Raw genomic sequence first — 15,542 nt, 5'->3', positions numbered from 1 at the left:
TATAACGCTAAGCGATTACGGGACGATCCCTACTTGTTTAAGGAATGTGCAGACGGTCTCTGAGGACGGTGTATTCCGCAGTGGGAGACCAAAATAGTCTGGAAGGCTGTCACTCCTCTTCATATGGTGGTCACCACGGGCCATCGCGCACCGTGGCTAAGGTACCGATCCTGGTTTTTCTTGGCCTTCCTTGTTTGCCGACGCTAAGTCTTTTGTTTCAGCTTGTGACGCTTGCCAACGATCAGGGAACATTTCAAAGAGACATGAGATGCCACAAAATGGCATCTTAGAGGTTGAGGTTTTCGATGTCTGGGGCATTGATTTCCAAGGACCGTTCCCATCCAGTAAGGGTAACAGGTACATCTTAGTAGCTGTAGACTATGTGTCAAAATGGGTTGAGGCAATTGCTTCACCTCATTGTGATGCTAAGACCGTGATAAAGATGTTTAAAAAGATCATATTCCCCCGTTTCGGTGTCCCTAGGGTCGTCATTAGTGATGGGGGGATGCATTTTAAAGAAAAGAAACTCACTTCCATACTGTCTAAAGTTGGTGTGCAACACCGGCGTGGTTTGGGGTATCATCCCCAAACTAGTGGTCAGGTAGAGGTCTCTAATCGCGAGTTGAAAGAGATCTTGTCGAAGGTAGTTTCTAAATCACGGAAGGACTGGAGTCTTAAGCTAGATGACAGATTATGGGCTTATAGAACTCCCTTTAAGACACCAATTGGTGCGTCACCCTATAGGCTAGTTTATGGGAAATCATGTCACTTACCTGATGAATTGGAATGTAAGGCCTGGTGGGCAATTCGTGAGCTTAATTATGATCCTAAGTTGTGTGGTCAGAATCGTCTTTTGCAGCTAGATGAATTGGAGGAGTTTAGGCTCAATGCCTATGACAGCTCGCGCATTTACAAGGAAAAGACGAAGAGATGGCATGACAAGAGAATCCTACCTCGGGAGTTCCATGTTGGGCAAAAGGTCTTTCTTGTTTAATGCCCGGTGAGACTATTTCGGCAAGTCAAGTCCGGATGGAGTGGTCCTTATACGGTGAGTGTTTGTTACCAAATTTGGATTTGTGGAGCTCGAAGATTCCGAGGGGCGTAGATTCAAGGTGAATGGCCAATATGTGAAGCATTACCACGAGGCGACTCAAGCAGACAATCGCGTTGAAGTCTTGCGCTTCGACGAGCTCGACGCGCGCGATTAATTGATGCGAGAAAGGTCGTGCGGGACCTCTTAAACCAGCGCTCTCCGGGAGGCAGCCCGGACTGTTTTATTGTGCTTTTGTCGAACCTTTTATTTTCCCTTGACTTTACATTGAACTTTAGACACTGCTTTATGAACTTCCTACGTTGTTTTCTTGCTTTTTATACGTGTTTTGCAGGTCAAAGTACTCGATCGAAAGATATTGTGCTCGATCGAGCACTTTTTGAGGCAGCCTTCATTCGATCGAATGATAATATCCTCGATCGACCTGATCCGAACCCATGTTGCCTCGATCGAGTGGTTGTCTGCTCGATCGAGCCCTTCCAATGCACTGGTTCACTCGATCGAGCTGCTCCAAGAGCTCGATCGAGGGGTTTTGACTTCCAGCTGTTGTTTTAAGTCTTTGGAGCTACTGCTTGACTTTCTTTGACCTCCCATGTTCATGGTCGGTTTGGGGAGGTCCCTCCTTACGACGTTTTGTAAGTTTTCCGACGCCACTCCTCCTTTTCCTTTCAGTTTGCATTTATTTCCCTATTTTTGGTACAATGAGGGCATTGTACGGTTTGGTTTGGGGAGGTATGCATCCATATCTGTGTCTGCATGTTTTCTTGCATTTCTGTTTCCATGTTTATTAATTCCGCATGCATTGTTGTTCGTTTTACTTCAAAAAAATCATACAAAATTTTCTAAAATTTCATAAATTTCATGTTTAATTTTGGGTCGGAACGTTTGAACATTGACGCTACTTTGAACCCTTACTTGAGCCCTGCATATTCTTGACATTTAGCTGGCGTGACTATGTGCATAATCTACGAGTTTTTGTTTCTCCCTTATCTGAACGAATAGACTTGATTCATTATGTCGGCAAGCTACATTACATTCTGAGGTTAGAGCTTATTAAACTGGTGACATTCATGACCGGTTTCATTTAGGATGTGAGTAGTACTCTCTTTAAGACATGTAACATCAATTTGCATAAGCATGAGTCTAGTCTTCTTAATACCTGTATGCATTCGGTCTGTGGATGGTGACACGTGTTAGGAGAGGCAGTCCCCTTTATTTCATTCTACCCATGAGCCTCACATAGCCAAATTGCCCCTTTTGTCCTATCAACTACTTTCTATAATACTTCCTACCCTAGCTGAGCTAGTAACGAGTAGTTCTTGGAATGTCTATTGCAATATGGTTATTTCATCTGATTTCAGAAGATGGTGGAGGAATTGAAGGGAAAGAAAGAAAGAAGGAAAATGTCGAATTGTTGAGAAAAAATGATGAAAAGAAAAAGAAAAAAAAAAGGGAATGAAAAGCGAAAAAATGCGAAAAAGAAAAGAAGAAGAAAAAGAAAGAAAAATGACATATGAAAAAGAATGAGAATTGTACAATGATTTACACTCCCATGTCTTATATATATTTTATGGGGAGTTGACGATTTTTGGTGTTTGTGAGTTTAGTGCATAATTTTGCACCGTTTCATCTTGCTGTCATGAGTACGAAGTTGGGATGCAGTTTATATTTGGATCCGTTGTTGCTAGCCTGGCTATTAACCCCACACATATCCAAATTCATTTTAGCCCCTTCTTACCCATTACCTCACTTACCCAAATGTAAGTCCTCGACACGTGTCTTGGTCATTAGTATGGTTGGAATGCATATGTACCGTTGTAGAGACTTTATTCATGTTAACTGCATGCATGTTCTTATAGGTCGAGTTAGGTGAGTGTCTGATTTCTTCCTATCTTTCACATATATACTCACCTTATGCCTGATTTTGAGTTACGAGCGATCCGTGAGAGTCCGACATCTTTTGAGTCTTGCAAGGTCGACGGTTCAGTAAGTTTGAAACATTAATTTAACTCGTTTGCACTTTTCACTGCCACTTTGTCATGCTATCGCATTAAATTGGTTCTAGTGGATGATTTGTAGCTGATGCGTTGGTCCTGTTCCATTGTTCACCCTTAGTTGCATTCATATTTGCTTGGGGACAAGCAAAGGTTTCTACTTGGGTCTTCTAGCTTGTGGGGTACAGTGTGGGTTAGATAAGAACACGACTCTTTAGTAAGTGCGACAGTATGCACAGTTTCAAGTGACCGCTTTTTAGATAAAAGTTGTTTCATGAATTTAGTATAAGCGGGTACTTGGTTTACTAATTCGAGAAAAGGAACTTGTACATTCAAGCTACGAATAACGTTTTCAAATTTATTGAAAGATACCTGTTCCTTCGTTGGCACCAATCTCTCCGGGTAGGGGGCTGCAAGAAGTAACTTAGCCCTCTCCTCTAAATCTCGCATGCCGGCATCAGTGGACTTAGGCTGAAAGTCCACCACCTTCTCCTTATTGAAGCTTGACCCCTCTTCAGACCCTCTCAAATATGAACCATTGATCGACATTGGGTCGTAATTGAAGCAGGGACTGACCCATCGATCGGTCAATGTCTGGCCTCAATATTTTCGGGCGATCGTGCCCGAAACAAGTGATCCTCAGATTATTGGGCATTGGAGGACGAAATTGTTCAATATCAGCAGCGCCCTCGGTCGATCGACTATGTTGCTCAGTCGATCGACCGGATTCGACAGTACCAGAAGCTCCTGTAACTCGCACTTGATCGATCGATCGGGTGTATCGATCGATCGTGATATACAGTAGACGCCTTTTTCTTCCCTTTGTTCGTTCCAGCTTTGTTTTGACTCGGTTCCGGCTTATCTTTTTCAGGAGCATCCTCAATCATAGCAGGCCCCTCCAGGGTAGACCCGCTCCTCAAAGTGATGGCATTAAGGGTCTCCTTTTGGTCGGTTTGAGTCGGTAAGTGCCCCGGAGCTCGAGTGGTATTCTTGCTAGCCAATTGGGCAATTTGGCTCTCTAGTAGTTTCATTCCAGCCTCTCTAGCTTGGGACTCCTTTTGCAACATATTCTTCAACTCCGCAAACTCAGAATTATGGGATTGTTGCTGCTGCGGCACATAGGGAGGTTTTTGATATGGTTGTTGCTTGTGCGGGGGCACATAAGCTGCTGCTGCTTCTTCTGCTTCTTTGTGGAGGTTGAGTCGGATTCGGGACATTCTCGGCTACTCCACCTCAAGTTGGGATGGACATTCGGCTCATAGTACGTGTTTTCTGCTGTAATGTTAAAAGGCAAAGACAAGACTCGAAGGGACTAAGACAATTTTCCGAGACATGTCCCTCGGCTCCACATCTTCTACTGAGGACAGAAAGGACCGTCGAAACAACATTCACATGATACATCCCCCTTTTGAAGCTCCTCCCAATTCCTATTTGTCAAACCTCGCCGTGAGAGCCTCTAAAGTGCGACTACTGGAAGGGGATTGACTCCTCCTCCTCGATTGCCTCTCGAATTCCCATATTGACTTTATGGGTGGCTAAGTCATCAATGATCTTCCACCCCTTAGTCTCTCCCATATTCTCAAAGCAAATCGGCTATTGGTGCGCACATCTAAAATAGCCCTCGATCGTCATACTGACCCGTTATAGAACCGATTGCAAAGACTCCATTTTTCGAACCCATGGTGCGGAATAGTTCGCACTAGCTTCTTGAAACGGACCCATGCTTCATGAAAGTTCTCATCAGGTCCCCGTTTAAAGCTCGTGATCTGAGCTCTAATGGCATTCGTCTTCGAGGCGGAGAAGTATTTCTTGTAGAATGCCAAGGCCAAAGAATTCCATTCGGTGATCCCATGAGCGGCTCGGTCGGATCTCTGTACCACTCCCTTGCAAAGCATCACGGAGTGAGAATATAAACATAGTCTCCTTTATCCGGTCTGGGTCACACCGGTCGGCAGGGGGGGTATAGAGCGAGCAATAATCGATAAATATCTCTATATGCTTGGTGCATCTTCATTTGCAAAGAGACTTCGAATCGGTTCCTCTCAACTAAGTTGATATAGGAAGGCTTGGTTCGAATTTCCTATCGCTCAGTAATTCGAACCCCTTGTAAAGATTTTCATTTGTCGGCTAAGAATGACTTGCTATAGTTGCTTCTTCAGCCATGACTGGAATTTCCGGAGATGTGACTGTCTCATCTGAAGAAGTAGAAGCAGGAGATGTAGGTGGGTCTTCTTCGAACAGTTCAATCTCGTAGTAACTAGACATAGTACTCAGCTCTTCCTCTGTCGGCAATACCCTTGATGATCGTCTCAACTCACACAAGGTCTTCTCAATCTCAGGATTGAAAGGTACTAATTCACCACCCTGTGACCTGCGCATAAGAAGAAACTACAACAAGAATATAAGAAAAGTTTAAGGAACGGATGTCCCTTAAACTAAGAAACAGACTAAAATAAAACAACTAAAAATTAGAACAATTGCCTCCCCGACAAAGGTGCCAAAATTTGATACCCGTCGTGAGGTGTCAAAAATAAATTTATAATATCCAACTACAACTATAGCTAGCGGCAGTCGGGTCGATCCACAGAGAGGCAGACGTAATTTCTAGTTGTTTAATTTCGGTCTAAGGGTAACAGAAATGTGGGGGGTTTTTGAGTTGATTTGATCTATAGCTAAGGCGATAAAAGATAATAAACTAAAAAATACGGATAAAAACATATATTAAAGGGGTGCAAGGATGGTCGGTTTACTATAGTTTCGGCGGCAGCAAACTAAGCAGGTCTAAATCAAACACATGAGGCGGGAAAACAAGAGGTCCTCTCGGTCCACTCTTAACAAATAGCATCTTTCGATCTCGCTACAAGTCCCTAATATCACTAATACTGACTTTCGTCCTAAAAAGTGACTTATAATCTAAACTTTACCTATCTTTCGATCTCAGCATAGTTTAGTCATTTTAATTGGTGAGCTAACAACTTTCCCTATCTTTCGATCTAATGGGTCAGTCATATATTAAGCATTCAACTAGTCGCATGCATTCGATTCGTCAAACACAACATTTAAATCAATTAAAACGAAGGTAAACCTCACGTGGTCAGTCGATCGACCGGGTAGGGTGGTCGATCAACCAACACGCGATTAGGGCTCCCTAATTCTAGTGCCGCCTACACTATAATTCCCCTACATCCTAGCACGAATAAATTAGCTACTCATACTAAGAATAACAACAATGAATAAATTGACTAGTAATTCTACTGAATTCATGCTTGAAACGATTAAACAGATGATTAACATAAAACGATAATTATGGTTTCGGGAAACTAACTAGCAATTCTCTCCTACAAACGATAATAAAGCGAACTAAATTAAGAGACGAAGAGTACCGAAATTGCAGAGCAAGAATCAGAAACCGAACGAAGATAAATTGTATAAAAATTCCCAACAACTTAGAACCCTAATTATTTTATGAAGTAAAACTGATAAAAACTGAATGAATGACTTGATGTTCTAGGTTACGTTATATAGAAAATATGCGTAACACTTATTATCAAAACCTAAACACAATAGGCTTGCTTTTCCTCGATCTTTTAATTCTCGTCTAAAGTAGCGGTGTGGTCGATCGACTGAGGTGACCGGTCGATCGACTGATCTGCAGTATACAGTAGCTTCTGGAACTCGCAGGTTGGTCGATCGACTGAAGGCATTGGTCGATCGACTGAAGTAGCTGATTGTTGGCTTCTATAATCTCGTGGATTTGTCTTTTGGGCCTTGAAACGCGCACCAAGCTCGTTTCTTAAGTGAATTCTTCACGTCAAATGCAATGCAGGATACTCGGGGACGGATTTAGCTCAATTTCCGTTGAATTCTTCACATTTCTGCAATAATGTACAAAAACACGAAAGTAGACGGAAATAGGGAGAATAGTAGCATAAACTACACAAATGAGCTCTGAAATGCGTGTAAAATGAGGTGTAAAACATCATATAAAAGACACGCATCACATATGTTAAGACTAGGGTTTGCACGAGTCACGAGGCATATGAGCCATGACATCTCGTGTTACCTAGGATATATTAGGTAAAGATTTTATCCTATAATAATATCTTTACATATCTTATGTATCCTACTTAATATATTTGTTTATGATAAAAGATATTCTTGTTTTAAGAAATCTTATCATGATCTTAGAATTTATAGTAAAGATAATATTTGAATAGATTATATTCTATCTTTTGGAATATTCTTTATTATCTTTTAAGGCTTTTAGGAAAGAGATAATAAGAAGATATGATTTGCTTTTATATCTTATTATTTCGGCTATTAGGGTTTGTGTAAAAACCGTGTAGCCTACTCCTTCCTTCCCTATAAATACTTTTTTATTTACAACATCTAAATAAGAGACCTGAAGCATAAAAATTGATTTCAACTTTGCAAAGCAAACCGTGTGTTTTCCAAGAAAAACCGTTTTGTTATTTTGAAAGGTCGTGTGTTTTAAAACTCGCATACTTGTTCTTATTTTATCGTTATAAGATAATAGTGCTTAGTTGATTTCTTAACTTGTTCATTAACGTGAACCTTGTTAGAATCATTAGTGCTTTCTTATTAGCGTAAGTTAGTCACTCGAGTATTTAACGGTACTCATTGAGTTACAGGTAGAGTTAGTTGTACTAGTTGGGTTAGTAAATTTGTAATCCGTAGAAAGGTACTAAATTTATTAATCGAGAATAGTGGACGTAGGTTTCGACTTGTGAAACTGAACCACTTCAAAAACGTGTGTCTCTTCGTTCTTTCGCTTGCTTCTTTTATTTCGTTTACTTCCATTAGTTGATTAGTTAAAGTTTAATCAATAAATTTTAAATTATCAATTACACACACATAATCGAAAAAGCTTTCAAAAGTTTTAAATCCTCAATTCACCCCCCCCTCTTGAGTATTTTGGATCAATAGACTATTCAATTGGTATCAGAGCCTCGTGCTCTTGATTGCCTAACCGCAAAGAGGCTGATCTATCTTGTTTTTCATTTATCTTATCGTTTTATATTCCGCTGCCTATCACGTGAAAAATGGATTCCAAATATCTCAAGTGTCCCGTCTTTGATGGGAAGAATTACGGATTGTGGAAAAACATGATGACTCACTATGTGAAAGGACACGATTGGGAGTGCTGGAGGATTATTCAAAACGGACCGCACAAAATTCTTGTGGCATCCGAGGAAGGCACTACATATGAAAAGAAAGAAGAGGACTATGTCGAGGCCGACTACAAGAAGGCCGTAAAAAACTCCAAAGCGATAAGTCTCCTGCAAAACGGAATGACTTCTACTGAGTTTGATCGGTTCTCTTCATGTTCCACGGCCAAGGAGATATGGGATGGGATTAAATTAGCTTATGAGGTTACTTCCATTGTTAGGAAGCACCGAATAGATTTGCTTATGCAAAAATATGAGCTATTCATTATGGAGCCTAATGAGTCCTTAGATAGCATGTCTGCAAGGTTTTCGAGCATCATAAACGAACTGAAAAACCTAGGTAGGAAATTCAGTACTGAGGACATTGCTAGAAAGTTTCTTAGGAGCCTTACTAAGAAGTGGCATGCTAAGGTCACTGCAATGGCCCATGAAATTACTCTTAACAAGGATGACGCTGAACCAAGTCGCAATAAGAGTATGGCCTTAAAGAGTGAAGAAGTTGACTCTGAAATAGAGGATGAAACTGTTATGTTTGCACGCCGTTTTAAAAATAGGATATTTCGAAACAAACAAACAAAATCATCCTACAACAACAACAACAACAAATCGTTCAATAAGAAGGTTACTGATTCAAAGTCATCTTTCGCAAATAGAGGATGCTTCAAGTGTGGAGAATCTGGTCACATGATCAAAGATTGTCCAACATGGGAAAAGATAAAGGACAAGACAAAACGTGAGAAGACAAAGAGAGAATTCAAACAAGTTATGATGGCTTCGTGTTGGGGAGACCTTGACTCAGAACATGACGAGGAATCTGAAGACGACGAAGTGGTCAACCTTTGTCTCAGCAGTGTTAGTCTTGACCTAATCTCCGACAGTGACGATGAAAGCACGAATTCTCACTCAAACTATTGCTTTCTCGGAGAATCAGACGAAGATGACGATGAAGAGGTAAGTTATCTTGAGCTTAAAAAACGCGTTAAGAAATTGTCTAAAAGTGCTTTAGTTAAATTCTTTGAACAATCTCTTGATAAGTGTCACGAACAGGATTTGGAATTGAATGATCTAAAGGAGCAGATTCTCGAAATCGCAGAAGAAAATCATACTCTCAAGGCTAAAGCTAAGAAGTTGAAATCTACAGTTATAGCTGAGAAAGCTACAACACTAGATTCTACTATGGCTGAAAAGTAGGAATTAGAGTCTAAAGTTATAGCTAATGAAGCTATAACTTCCGACCTAAAGCTTAACATCATGCACCTTCAAGCCAAAGTTATAGCTAATGAAGCTATAACTTTAGAACTTAGAAAAGCCAGAGAACTTTTGGAAACTAAGGTCACATCTGATGAAGCAGTGATCTTAGACCAAAAGAAAGAGATAGATTCTCTTCTAAAGCAATTGAAGGAATCTAAGTCCGATATGATCAATGTTAAGAAACAACACACCGATGTTGTGTTCATTCTTAACAAACGATTCCAAGACTTTCGTAATAATTTTAAAAAGGACAATGATGTAGATCACATGAAATGTCAAGAGGAAATTAAAACCCTAAAAGACCTACTTCTACACGCTAGAAAGGTCCATGATAAGTGAGAAGGTAGCACAAAAGTCCTAAACTTCCTAACCAAACAATCAGACAATAATATGAAGATGGGGTTAGGACATGAGTGCTACAGCCGTAGAGATCACTCTAAATGCAAATCAACACCTTCGGATTTTGATTTTAGAAAAAGGAAGTATCTTGATCTTCTGAATACCTGATTTGCAATTACTGTGGTCATACAGGTCACATCCAAATCAATTGTGTCAAAAAGGCTCATGATATACGAAAAAATGCCGAACATGCTAAAACTGTTGATACAGTTGCATGTCGAGGATAAAGAAACCCCCACTAACGAACCTAACGAAGAAAGGAACAATAAATTTCGTTGGTTCTATGACATGGCCTTTGACTACGCTAGGAAACCTAGCACCTCACAAAACCCTTGTCGATCTCAACCTAGTAAACCTACTTACAAAGGAAATAGTCGTGAAAGACCTAGAGAAATTCCTAGACCTAGAGAAAACCCTAACCCTAGAACTCCTCCTAAGACAAATAAACCAAGGGTTAGAAAAACGGTTATTAGACAAGTTTGGATTCGAAAGGACTTAGTTTATAAAGTAACTAATCATAAGGGACCCAACTTAGCTTGGGTACCTAAAAACTGTATCTAATCCTTTCTGTAGGATGAAGTGAAAGAAAACAATCAATGGTATCTTGACAATGGATGTTCAAGACACATGACTGGAGATAAGAATCTATTTCTTTCACTCAAGCCCTTCAACGGAGGAAAAGTGACGTTCGGGGACAACAAAAAGGGAAAAGTAATCGGCGTTGGCAAAATCGGAATCTCTAAATCTCACGGGATCAGTGATGTTTATCTCGTGGACGGTCTAAAACATAACTTGCTAAGCATATCTCAACTATGCGACAAAGGTAACAAAGTTGTTTTTCATACTGATAGTTGTCGCATTATTATTGAAGGAACTAGCAATGTTATTCTTGAAGGCCACAGAAAAAGGAATGTTTATATGGTAGATTTAAATGTTGTGCCTACTAACTCTTTCTCATGCATGAAAGTTACTCTCGATGATCCCTGTTTATGGCATAAACGGTTTGGTCACATTAGCTCACTAACCTTGAACAAACTCAAGAAGTGTGACTTGGTTGAGGGGTTACCTAAGATCAAGTTCGACCAAGAAAAGATGTGTGACATGTGTGCTAGGTGCAAACAAGTGAGATCATCGTTCAAACCAAAAAGAGTAGTAAGCACAAATCAAGCCTTGGAATTGGTACACATGGACTTATGTGGACATATGAAGGTAAGGAGTAGAGGAGGATCCAGGTACGTCTTTGTTCTTGTAGACGATTACTCAAGGTATGTATGGCCTATCTTTCTTCACTCAATAGACGAAACTTTTGATGAATTCGATTGTCTTATGAAACTTGTTCAAAATAAATATAAGACTAATCTTGTATCTATTCGTACGGATCATGGTACCGAGTTTGATAATCAAACCTTTATAGAATATTATATAGTTAATGGTGTAGGGCATAACTTTTCTGCACCAAGAACTCCTCAACAAAACGGTGTCGTTGAACGTATGAATAGAACTTTAGAAAATATGGCACGTACAATGCTCTTGTGTAGTGGTTTACCTCGTAACTTTTGTGCTGAAGCCATTAGTACTTCTTGCTACATCCATAATCGTGCTATGATCCGACCTATTCTTAAGAAAACCCCCTACGAACTTCTTAGAGGTCGAAAACCTAATATCTTGCATCTTCGTTGTTTTGGGAGTAAATGTTTTGTACACAATAACGGTAAAAACCGGTTAAGTAAGTTCGACCCTAGGAGTGATGAGGCGATTTTCATAGGATATTCAGATCATAGCAAGGCTTACAAAGTCTTCAATAAAAGAACTCTTTGCATTGAAGAAAGTGTCCACGTTATTTTTTATGAAGATAACGTGTTTGATAAGCCTTTACAGGATGAGGAGGAAGACATGGATGAACCCGACTTTCATCTTTCAAGAGATGATCCCCCGGAATTGGAATTAGAGGACAATGAGATTGAGGGAACGAATGATGAACTTGATCGTTCCTCAAAAGATAAAAAGGAGAAAAACAAAGTTATAGTTGATGATACTATAACATTGACTCAAGACAAGAACTCCCAAACCAATGTTATAGATGATGTTACTATAACATTTAATCCAAATCAAGTTGTAGAGTCCGAGGTTATAATCGGCTCAAATACAACACCCAGATTGGATTCAGGGGGAACTTCCTCTAATTCCGAACCAAATGAAGTCGGGTCAAGCTCAAATAACGATGAAGAACCAAGCAATTCAACAAAATGGAAATACAAGAGCTCACACCCCATGGACAATATTCTTGGGAATATTAATAAGGGTGTTCAAACAAGACGTTCCTTAAACAACTTCTGTTCATTCTACTCTTTCCTATCCATGATCGAACCAAAGAATATCAATGAAGCTCTTGCTGAATCAGATTGGATTATAGCTATGCAAGAAGAGCTACAACAGTTCGAAAGAAACAAGGTTTGGCATTTAGTTCCTAGACCAAAAGATCGTTCAGTCATTGGAACTAGGTGGGTCTTCAGGAACAAATTAGATGATGCCGAAGCCATTGTCAGAAACAAAGCAAGATTGGTGGTCCAAGGGTATAATCAACAAGAAGGAATAGATTATGACGAGACTTTCGCACCTGTTGCTCGCCTTGAAGCTATTAGACTTCTGATAGCCTTCGCCGCACACAAGGGAATGAAGCTCTTCCAAATGGATGTCAAGACGGCATTCTTAAACGGTTATTTACTAGAGGAAGTCTTCGTTGAACAGCCCCCTAGTTTTAAGAATATCAAATTTGAGGATCACGTGTTCAAATTGGATGAAGCCCTATATGGATTAAAGCAAGCACCTAGGGCTTGGTACGATCGATTATCTAAGTTTCTACTTGACAGTGGATTCAGTAGAGGATCCGTCGACAAAATCCTATTTCTAAAAACTGAGGGTTCGGACCTTTTGGTTGTTCAAATATACGTCGATGATATCATCTTTGGATCGACCAACCGAAGCTTGTGCAAATATTTTTCTGAGTTGATGACTTCCGAGTTCGAGATGAGTATGATGGGAGAATTAAAATTCTTCTTAGGGCTGCAAATACAACAAAATGATGAAGGCATTAAAATCCATCAACAGAAATACATCAAGGAGTTGATTCGGAAATTCGGAATGGAAAATTCACATGCTATGCCTACTCCAATGGTCGAAAACAAGAAATTGACATTGGATGAAAATGGTAAATCAGTTGATGAAACTACTTACCGTGGGATGATTGGGTCACTGTTATATTTGACCGCAAGTAGACCCGATATTATGTTTAGCGTATGCGTTTGTGCGAGATATCAATCATCTCCCAAAGAATCGCATATGACGGCCGTAAAACGAATTTTACGTTACTTGATTGGAACGGCCAGCTTATACCTATGGTATCCAATGGAGTGCAATTTTGATCTAGTCGGTTATTCTGATGCCGACTATGCAGGATGTTCTCTAGACAGAAAAAGTACGTCGGGTGTCGCCACATTTCGGACCGTGTATTATTACGTGGGGTTCGAAGAAACAAAATTCGGTTGCTCTCTCAGCTGCTGAAGCCGAATATATTGCTGCAGGACTGGTATGTGCTCAACTCTTATGGGTTAAGCAACAATTACGTTATTATGGTGTTGACGTAGGATGTATTCCTATTTTGTGTGATAATACTAGTGCAATTATAATTTCTAAAAATCCCGCACAACATTCACGTACTAAACACATTGAAATAAGACATCATTTTATTCAAGACCATGTTGAGAAGGGGAATATAAAACTTGAATTTTGTAGTACTGAAAAACAATGGGCAGACATTTTGACAAAATCATTAGCTAGAGAACGTTTTGAGACTTTACGGTTGGAAATTGGTTTAATCGATGGTACCTAAGCTTCTATATTTGTTCAATTTCCTTATGACTGACTAGTTATGTTGAGATTGTATGACTGTGTCCGTGTATTGCGTTGCATGAATAATTTCGTTTGTAGAAATATTTTTATCATAAAATTCTATTTGTAATTTAGAATTTAATTATTATACAAACTTATTCCTTATCACAATAAACAAACACACCAAATCTTTTACCTTTCCAATTCACAAAAATCTTTCCAAATTGCTCTCTTGGTACACGGCTCACACTTCCTATACAAACTCAATTTCCTTATTCTTATCTTTTACCATAATAAATCTATCCCTTAAATTCCTATACCTACCATAATTCCTATTCCTAATTAGACACTTACCATAATTCATCTCCACTTGTTAACCCTATACCTAGCCTACACCTATTTCTACCCCCCTTGCGTGTTACCCGTCCAACCAACCCCAATTGCATACTTTTCTTCTTCTCAAAATTTTACCATCATCACAACTCATCTTCTTTACACAACCCATCACCATCACGTCCCTTTTCAAACTATCATAATCATCATGAATCCAACCCATGCAAAAAATACCCGATCTTCAACCCGTCACCACCAAAACCGCCCCTTTCATAACCAAACATCACCACTAACACCACATGATCCTAGTTCCACTAATTGTCTTTCACCACAACTAAACCAAACGACGCCCCTGTTTCGTGGTCGGGACGAGTCGGTGTCCAAAGGCAAAAGACGGCGTCTTTTCAAAGGAAAAAATAAGGTAGTTGTCAATGAAAGTGAAGCTTTGGAGGAACCCGAGGTTATCGTTCAGAATGGTGTTGCTCGTAGCTTGCTTAGGGATGTTTCGAAAGCCGCAACCAAGGAAGGGTTAAATCGTGTTCGGCTTACTCATGACGAAAGCATCCTAGTTAATCGAGTTTTAAGGTATTCCATTCATGGTGGGAGGTATTATCCGAAATCTTGGTTGGTTAATGTTCCCGCTCTTGCTTTCTTTGTTAATTTTCTTGATTTTCAAGGGTGGAGTCACATTAGTCAGTTTTCGGGTCCTATTTATCCAGTTAAGGTGGTTCAATTCTTTGCCAGTGTCTCAATTAAGAAAGGAGTCTTGCATGCGGTTGTTAATGGAGTTGATGTGACGGTCTCTGTTTCAGATTTTTGCTCTGCTTTTTCGGTTCCTGATGACGGAATTGAATTAAATCCGAGTCTTGAATGGTCTAATGTGGTGAGTGAAAAGAAGTTGTTAGTGAAAAAGTATTTTGAGGAGATGACGGAAGGAGGTAATATCGTGGTTCGTCCTCTCTCAGCAAAAATCAAGTTCCTCTAGAACTTTTTGTGGAACACAGTGGTGCCGAGGAGAGGAGGCCGTGATAAGGTGTCGAGTTATGAAGCTATAATGGTTTATTCTTGGTTGGAGGGTCAGAAAGTGAATTTGGGTAGTGTCGTGTTGCACCGTATAATTCAAACAAGTCTCACGGTGACAAAAGAGAAGTTGAGCACCACAATCGACTTACCATATGGGATGTGGGTGTCTCGGTTGTTGGAGATTAAGCGAGTGGTGGGACAAGATAGTTACGGTGTTAGTGCACGGGATTGTATGTGTGATAGGTTGATCAAGCTTATGGGTCTTGTTGTCGTTGGACCCGAGTTGCTTCTTGTTACGGATGTTGTGAAAACCCCGGGAGATTCGGGTTTGGGAGCTATGGAGTCGAAATTGGAGGGCTTTATGAGTGGTTTAATGGAGAAATTTGAGGAGCATTCCACTAATTTGGCTACGGT

General features: G+C 40.1%; 1 non-coding gene and 1 pseudogene across 1 annotated transcript; both read left to right on the top strand.

Moving 5' to 3' along the window:
• LOC141632201 (aspartate aminotransferase, mitochondrial-like) overlaps positions 1 to 15,542 on the top strand; it is a 134,191-nt pseudogene that overhangs the window by 73,364 nt on the left and 45,285 nt on the right.
• Positions 4,720 to 4,826, top strand: LOC141636462 (small nucleolar RNA R71). Its single transcript, XR_012541070.1, has one exon. It is a non-coding gene; the product is annotated as a small nucleolar RNA R71 (small nucleolar RNA).

This window comes from Silene latifolia, chromosome Y, assembly GCF_048544455.1.
Source record: "Silene latifolia isolate original U9 population chromosome Y, ASM4854445v1, whole genome shotgun sequence".
NCBI lineage: Eukaryota > Viridiplantae > Streptophyta > Magnoliopsida > Caryophyllales > Caryophyllaceae > Silene > Silene latifolia.
The sequence above is the reverse complement of the archived record's forward strand: the minus strand, read 5'-3'. Positions and strand labels throughout refer to the sequence as shown.